General features: G+C 41.1%; 1 protein-coding gene and 1 pseudogene across 2 annotated transcripts in view; both read right to left on the reverse strand.

The window, feature by feature from the left end:
- The window catches only part of FCHSD2 (FCH and double SH3 domains 2), a 252,607-nt gene that overhangs the window by 76,491 nt on the left and 167,564 nt on the right, over positions 1-8,552 (reverse strand). The gene's annotated exons all lie outside the window — the stretch shown is intronic.
- LOC102500628 (uncharacterized) lies at positions 1,438-2,297 on the reverse strand (annotated as a pseudogene).

Genomic DNA, 8,552 nt, shown 5'->3' on the forward strand with positions numbered 1-8,552 from the left:
CCTACAATGCACATCTTTCCATTCCTCCAAGATGCCTCTTTTGCACCTGAGCTTTCACACAGGCTTTCCTTTTTTGGGAGAGGTTTTTCGCTATAGGGTGCATGCGCTCACCAGCAAGACAGATACAGACAGAAAGCAAGAAATCATCCCTCGGGGGGATGGCCACGACGCAATCCCTTCTCCTCCATTCTCCTCTCGGGATCTTGGGCACACATGTACATGCACCCACTGTGAGCTTAAGCCACCGGGTCCGGGACTCAAACTGCGGTCAGTTACATGAGAGTTCAGCAAGTTGTAACGCTAACTGCTGTCCCCACACAGGCTTTTCCTCTGCCTGATTACTGACTCTATGCCCTTTCTCCCCTGGTCTGGCTCACTTTTATTCACCTGACTTTCACTTATTATCTACTATGCACATCTGTTTTCTTTTTGCTTCATAACTTGATCATAGCATATAACCTCACAATGGTGATATCTGTCTCTCTCTTTTTGGTTTTAAAGTTCCATGAAGGGAGAGATCATGTCTGTTTACAGTTGTATCTTCCTTGCTGAGTACAGGGCTTGACATACTTGTAGTGCTCAGAAGTATTTGTTCATGAGATCAGCAAATGGCATAATGGTTACGTCACTGGACTCCCACATGGCTGACTGTGGTTCAAGTCCTGGATCTGGTGACTTCAAAACTGATGCTGGGTACAAGTGAGTGGAGGCCCAAAATCCCAAGAGGAGGATGGAGAAGGGATTGTGGTGTGACCATACCCCCCTGGGGGGGAGGGTGATTTCTCGCTTTCTATCTCTATGTCTCTCTCTGTCTTTCTGGTGAGCGCACATGCCCTATAGCAAAAAAACTCTCTTTAAAAAAAAAAAGTATTTGTTTACAATCAACACACTGATAAGAATTCACATGTTTGAAAAAATGAGTACTTGTGGCTCTATGGCCTAGTGAGTAAGCGAGCTAGGTCCTTCATGGCTGGCCTTGTGGTACAAGTCCCAGACCTAACAGCTTGAAAAACATGCTAGGTGTGTGTGTGTGTGTGTGTGTGTGTGTGTGTGTGTGGCCAGAATCCCAACAGGATGGAGAAATGAAGGAGAAGTTTATTTAATTTTATTCATTATTATTATTTTTTAAAAATTTGACCAGAGAGAGACAGAGAGACAGGGGAAAGTAAGAAGGCAAGCTGCCAGGTCTGGGACTTGAACTGTCATCAGTCATGTGGGAGCTCAGAGCCTTAACCACTGCTGGCTCTGACAAAAAATTTTTTCCATAAGAACCAAAAAAACTTTACTTATAAAAATTCTTACTTGACCAGTGGTGAGAGCCAAGAAACAATATATCAAGAAACAACTAAGACCCCACCGCCTTTAAGCTAGTTCATACATGGGAATGACCAGACAGCTCTGATCATTAGCTTAGAAAGATGTCCTTCCAAGTGTCCTTCAATTGCACAAGGACATGCATTTAACCAAAGGGGTTTGGTGCAAGCAGCACCGTGTGACGTGCAGACTTGGTTGAGTCACAGCTTCTAGAGTGCAGTTCCCCATCTGCCTTACTCAGTTGTTTCACCATTTTTACTGATTTATTTGTTGGCTTCTTTCTCTTTTTCTCCTCCTTTGTCAGTTTTCTTCTTTTCTTCTCTACTATCAACTTCTTTCTCTTCTTCCTTCTTGGCTTTCTCTGGTCTGTCAGCTCCTTTCTCTCCTCCATTGTTGGCTTCTTTTGCTCTTTCTCTGTCCTGAACACTGATAAAAACTGCTTTGTTATAGCTGTCCAGGTTTCAGCCATTTCAATGGCAAAAGATTGACTCCTGGGGGCAAAGATGGTATTTTCCTCAGTGTGACCCTGAGAACAATCTAGTCATAACAAAGTCCCACAGTCGAAGTCTTCTATAGTCCCATCAAACTTCATGCAGAATGGCCTCCACTTCTCTTTAGCTGATTCCGATTTGAGTTCTTCTGGGTCCAATACATCCTTCCTGAGTTTCTCAAAAATTTCCAGGAACTCAGTAGATTTGGTCATCCACTTTGGTGAGTTTCAGGAACTGCGAGTCACCTGATGAAATGAGCTTGTAACAGACTTCAGCACGCTGCACTGCTCTCATGGCCCAAGCCACCTCAATGTCAGGATCACCGCCGTATGACTCTGCTGGGAGTGAAAGAGCATGTGCCACAGACACCAGCTGCCTGGAAACCCGCTCCTCAGTTCCACTAGTAGCCTCCATGTTGCAGCCCACAAAGCTGACAAGTTTTTTTTTTAATGAGTAAATCCACACTAGAGTCCGACAACAGTAAAATTTTGTGCAGTGTGGTTTTGAAACTATTTTTTCTTTCTTTTTGAGAGGTTTTTGCCTTAGGATGTGTGCACTTGCCAGAGAGAGATAGAAAGGGACAGAGACAGTGAGAGGGAAAGTGAGAAATTGCCCCTGGGAGGGGTGGCCACACTGTAATCCCTTATCTTTATTCTCCTCCTGGGATCTTGGGCACACATGCATCTGGCATGATTTTCAAGCTACTAAGTCTGGGACTTGAACCACGGTTGGCCATGTGGGAGTCCAGCAACGTAACTGCTAGGCTGGCTCCAAAACCTTTTCAACAGTCACTTCTTTTTAGGTGGAATCCCAAGACATGAAATACGTGTGAATTTACATGCCTTCTTCCTTCAAGCAAATAGATCCACAGGGGTGAGTATGGAGGCTGAGCCTCACATCCTTGCCTTCTGTCCTCAGTTACTTTGCAGAGGTGGCACTTGACCTTAATTAGGCCATCCCTACAATAGAAGCCACAAGATGAGTGAAAAATGGCCTAGCCTTTACAAGAAGTGGCTATTCTGTCCACCAAGGAGATAAGGCCTATCTGCAGTGAGAAAAAATTAAGTCATCTCACAAGGAAATGAGAAATCTGCCAGAGTGAAGATGGGAATGGGGAGCAGAAGAAAGAGACAGATAATGTCCTTGGACTGAGTGGTTCCTTAGCAAATACCCTCTCATCCGTTCTGTGATTTGGCTACCTGAATAACACATTCTCCTGTTTTGTATAAGCTACTTTGAGTTCGGTCACTGCTACCTGCAATCAAAAGACTCCTAACTAAAGAGCAGTGAATGACAAGTGCAGCTTCTATCAGCCATAACCAAATTGTGCCTTTTGGTTGCATTATGAGAAAAGAAATCTTGATTAATATATTGATAGATAAGTAATAACATTTTAATAGCACACTTTACTATTCTAATTCTCTTCAGTAAATGCATCTAAAAGCTCAAAGTAGATCATTTCATTTCGAAGCTTAATTATAAACACAACCCAAAGCTGCACAAATTTCTTACAATTTATACCGAGATGAGTCAGCCTCATAGCAAATGGTTAAGGGAAGCTGGATCTCAGATGGCCAGCTTAAGACCCAGCCCTAGCAGCTTGAGAAAACATGCTAGCCACATGTGTATGCATGACCCCAATCCTGACAGAATGGAGAAGGGATTGCGGAATGATCATATCCAATCAGGTGGTGATGGGGGGTGCTCTCTCTCTCTCTCACTGGTAAGCACATGCATCTTCTGGCATTAAGGAAAAAAAAAAAAAAGTAAAGGCCAGCTGGTGGTGCAGTGGTTTAGATACAAGATCCTACAAGGCCTACTTTGTGGTTCGAGCCCCAGACCTAGTGGCTTGGAAAACACACCAGGCACATATATATGCATGCCCAAAATCCTGAAAAGAGAGTGGAGGAGAAGGGATTACAGCATGGAAATCCTCCCTGGGGGGTGCTTTCCCATTTTTCTTATTGCTCTCTCTCTCTCTTTGGGGAGTGCCATGTGTCCGATAGCAAAATTAAACAAACAAAACAAAGTAAGGTAAGAACTATTTAAAGCTTACAATAAATGATAGAAACATCACAACTATAATAGTTTAACAAAGGCACACATAGTGAAGATGTACCTGAGTCTTGTCTAGCATTTAGCCATTTTAATGAGCATGCCACAAGAATGTTTTCAAAGTACACTTGTTTGTTCAATTTCAAATGAGCAAATGTGTATGAACTTCAATTCAAATAAACCTGTATGAGGAACCATACATTTATGTGGGCCAGCAGGTGGCACAGTGTTTACGGGGCTGGACTTCCACATGGCCAACTGTTGTTCTAGTCCTGGACCCAAGAGCTTGAAACTCAGGCCAGGCATGTGTGCATGTGTGCCCAGAACCCCAGGAGGAGAATGGGAGAGAAGAGATTGTGGGATGGCCTTCCCCTACTGGGAGGGTGATTTCTCACTTTCCCCTCTAGCTGTCTCCTCTGGAGAGTATATTCGCCCTATGGCAAAACCTTAAAAAAATAATTTCTTAATCAAGGATACATTAGTATTCACATCATATGCTCAGAAATAGAAAGAGAAGCATTCTTGCAAGGGTTATACAAATATAGTTAGTCTGGCAGTCTAAGTTTCTTGGTTGTTTCAAATATGCAAAAATTTGGTAGGAAATGTACCCAAATGTACATTTAATAAACTGTCAAACTTTTCTTGACTATTTGCTATGACTTTCTAGGGGAATAATTCTGTAATATATAAACTGAGAAAGCATGGGGCCTTTAACCAGCAGTATGTTCTAACTGTCCAGCAGTGGTTTTGGAAAATTTAATTTGAATGCATGTAAGCAGTCAAGTTTGTTCTAGTTGGCTAAGGTCCACACACTCCCTCATATAGTGCCACTGTCCTCGTCTCTTCTCTTGTTTTATTTATTTGATTCCTAAAATCAGTGTTTGGAATCCAAGCTCATAATGGTAAATACTCAAAAAGAGTGAAAGAATACAAAGAAAGAAAAAAAAGAGAGAAAGAAATGAGAAATTGAAGATATTCTAGAGAAAATTCAGAAACTTAGAATTCTAGGATGTCCCAATGAACATTTATTTTACAGGAAAGTATAAATTCCCTGGAACTTGTTTGAAGAGGATAATTACGATGAATTAGGAACTAGGAGGGAAAATGTGTCATTTTTCTAAGCATTTGATGCAATTTCCCCTAAAGTGAGAACTTTAAACAGTGGCCTCCTTATTTAGATCCAGGAAGGGCACAGATTCTGTAGTTACAGTGTTATACTGAAATCTCTGGAGTTTCCTTAATGTGGCCTAGAAAAATAAACTCTTCTTTTCTGAGAGGAACAGGCATTTCTAAAATAGTCTTTGGTCAAAGTCAAGGATATAAATATCAAGATGATGATAAATGTGAGCTGTTCTAAGATTAAATCACGAAATTCTGCAGGCCTTCTTCGCTGATGTTGGAAGAAAACACTGTTTGCCTGTCTGCTTCTGTTTATCTTTCTCAGAAGACCCCTGCTGTACCTAACCAGGTTGCAAAGAGAAAGCAGCTTTTCACAAATTAAAAAAAAAAAAGTAATGGGCTGCATTAGTACTACTGTAAATATCTTAACGCGTAGCTGAATTTGTTAATTGATATGAAGCAAAATTAGAAACATTTCACCTAATTTTATACGGGGCTGTTTTATTTAAAAGCATCGAGTTACTTCAGGTTCTATGAAAGAAGGAACAAGAAAGTTTCTGTCTGTGAAATATAAAGAGGAAAGGAAAAATTTAGTACTGCTTTTCTAAAATGTCTGTGTTGCTTCCTAGAGTGATCTCCTAACGTACAAGAGAAGTCAGATGCCTAAAAGAGACTTGTGGACTTCTTACTGTCATCTGGTTGCAAGTATGCTACCAACACAAGTATTGAGGTTGAAATCCCAAAGCAGCATGGTCCAGTAGGAAGCCTGGAGCCATACACACTTGCATTCAAATCCCATCACTCTGGGAAGACACTGAACCTTCTCCAGCTTTAGGTTCCTGATCTCATGGAGTCAAGAGTGGGGTACTCGTGGGAACCAGCAGTTAGCGTAATGGCTATGGCGCTGGACTCCCACGTAGTCGACCACGGTTCGTGTCCCGGACCCGGTGGCTTAAAACTCACACCGGGCGCGTGTGCGTGCGTGCCCAAGATCCTGAGAGGAGAATGGAGGAGAAGGGATTGTGGCGTGACCATCCCCTCTGGGGGGTGATTTCTCGCTATCTGTCTCTATGTCTCTCTCTGTCTGTCTGGCGAGCGCACGCGCCCTACAGTGAAAATCTCTCCAAAAAAAAAAAAAGAGTGGGGTACTCGTAAAAGATGGTTATTAAAGTAGCAAAGCTTGACTATTTCTATGTTCTACTAGAACATTTCATCATCATTTTCCCTTAGAGGATTATAATAAGGGATTATAATTATAATTGTATATTGTAATAATAATAAGGGATTTTGGTGACACACTTGGGTTTCTTTCTTTCTTTGTCAGAGTGTCTGTTTGAGGAGAGAGGGAGAAAGCACTCCAGGTGAGGCATGATCATGCCACAATCCCTTTCCTCCATTTCTCCTTCCCATCAGGATTTTGGGCATGCGTGCATATGTACCTACTGTGTTTTTCAAGCCACTAGGCTGAGATTCAAACCATGGTTGGTCAGGTGAGTTCTGACTCTTAATGCACAGTGCTTAACCACTGTGCTAGGGAATTGACCCTATGCATTGCCTTTTAAATCAGACTTTATGTTACCTATTTCTTAAAATGAAAACATCTCAATTGATCTTTAAATTCACTGATTCTTCTGCCAGCTCAACTTTGCTGCTGAATCCTTCCAGTATATTTTTATTTCGGTTATTATACTTTTTAATGCCAGAATTTCTATTTGGTTCTTTTTTTTTATATAATTTCTATCACTTTGTAGATATTCTCTATCTCATGAGATATCATTCTCATACTTTCCATTAGTTCTTTGGGTATGGCTTCCTCTAGCCCTTTGGCTATATTAAAAAATAGATCATTTAAAGTTTTTCTAGTGAGTCCAAGGTATGAACTTCCTCAGAAATGGTTTCTACTGACTACTTTTTCCCTGTGTATATACTATATATTCCCATTTCTTTGTAAATCTCATAACTTTTTTGTTAGGAACTAAGTATCTGTGACTAGCTGACGGTGCGGTGGTGAAGTGCAATACTCTCTGAGGCTCACATAGGAAGGCTCCATGCTCATGTTCAGAGATATCCCTGAGCGTGCCAGTTGTGCACATAGCCATGATCCAGGGCTGGTGGTGGACTGCGGCACTGGGACCCTGCTGAGGGTGTTGTCTATCTGTCTGTCTCTCTTTTGCTCATGGAAGAAATAAACAAACTTGATATGATTTATTGTTTATTGACTTCCAGAGCTATGAGCCGAATAAACCCGACTACGTGGGAGTCCAGCGACATAGCCATTACGCTAACTGCTGGTTCCCAATAAACAAACTTGATATGGCCTTTTGATCTTTGACTTCCAGAGCTATGAGCCGAATAAACCTTTATTCTTTATCAATGACCCAGTATGTGGCACTCAGTTATGGCAACAGGAAAACAAGCAAAACCACTATCCCAATAGCAAACAGGAGCTCTTCCTCACTGTGGTCCTGATGAGCAACAGGTAGTGAGGATGTGGGCACCATTGTACAGCTGGACGTAAACAGAGCTGGAGGAACAATAGGCCTGATGAGGAACCTCTAAGGCTCCGAGAGAAAAACTACAAGGGAAGTTCAGAGCTTTAGATGGCCAAACCAGAAAAACACTCAGATTACCGTAAATCAGATCGCTGCAAACAGAAGAATTTGTGGCATTCTAATTTACTCTTAGAATTTCCCCATATTCATCTTCTAGTTACGTTATCTAAGTGGTATCTTTTATGTGTATTTTTTGGTATTCAAGTACTGAAATGCCATAAAGTATTTAGCATGGAGAATAAAAAGCCTTAGTTTTAGTTCAAAAAGCAGCTTCTCTGATGTTGGCAATCTGAATGTTTTTTACATTGAAATTTTAGGAAAGAGTTAATATAGGCTTGTTGGACATATGTGGCTATTAATAGGAAGGAAATAGTTTGAGCTCCTTAGATATTTCCATTGCTCTCTTCCAAAAAGCAACTGGTGGTGGTACTGAATATAGTCTGATCCTTTATATCCCCAAGACAGTCTCCCCAGACAGGAACAAACAGACATGTGGCATACTCACATGACAGCAAAATTTCTTTATTCCTGCTTTGTCTATGATCAGCACAATAATAACGATATTCAACAGTTCAATTCAATGAAGTGTTTCATGAGAACTACTCTGCATCAAGAACTATTCTAACAGTCGAATGTATGTTGGTATATGTGTTTTTGAGTACATAACCTTGAGAACATGGCACACGCTGGAAAGACACATGTAATAGGATACTTCCAATTAAGCAGAGTGCTAGAAGAGAGGCATCCGGACAAACGTAGAGGTTTAAGGGAGATTTTCCAAAGGAAGTGATGTATGTGTTGCACTCACTATCATCAGTAAGGCACCATGAAAATAATGAACATAACAAACTACGTGAATCAATTAAAGAATAATGTGTATGTTGATACAATCAAAGTGCAGATTAAAGTAGGGACGAATGCTATGTATGAGTAGTAAAGGAAATAAGAGATTAATGCTGGCTGCAGATTTTAGAAAACATGTCCCTAATGTGACACGAATTGAGTAAGGATGAAGGCATTC

Source organism: Tupaia chinensis, unplaced genomic scaffold (genome assembly GCF_000334495.1).
Source record: "Tupaia chinensis unplaced genomic scaffold, TupChi_1.0 Scaffold000047_1, whole genome shotgun sequence".
In the NCBI taxonomy this organism is placed as follows: domain Eukaryota; kingdom Metazoa; phylum Chordata; class Mammalia; order Scandentia; family Tupaiidae; genus Tupaia; species Tupaia belangeri.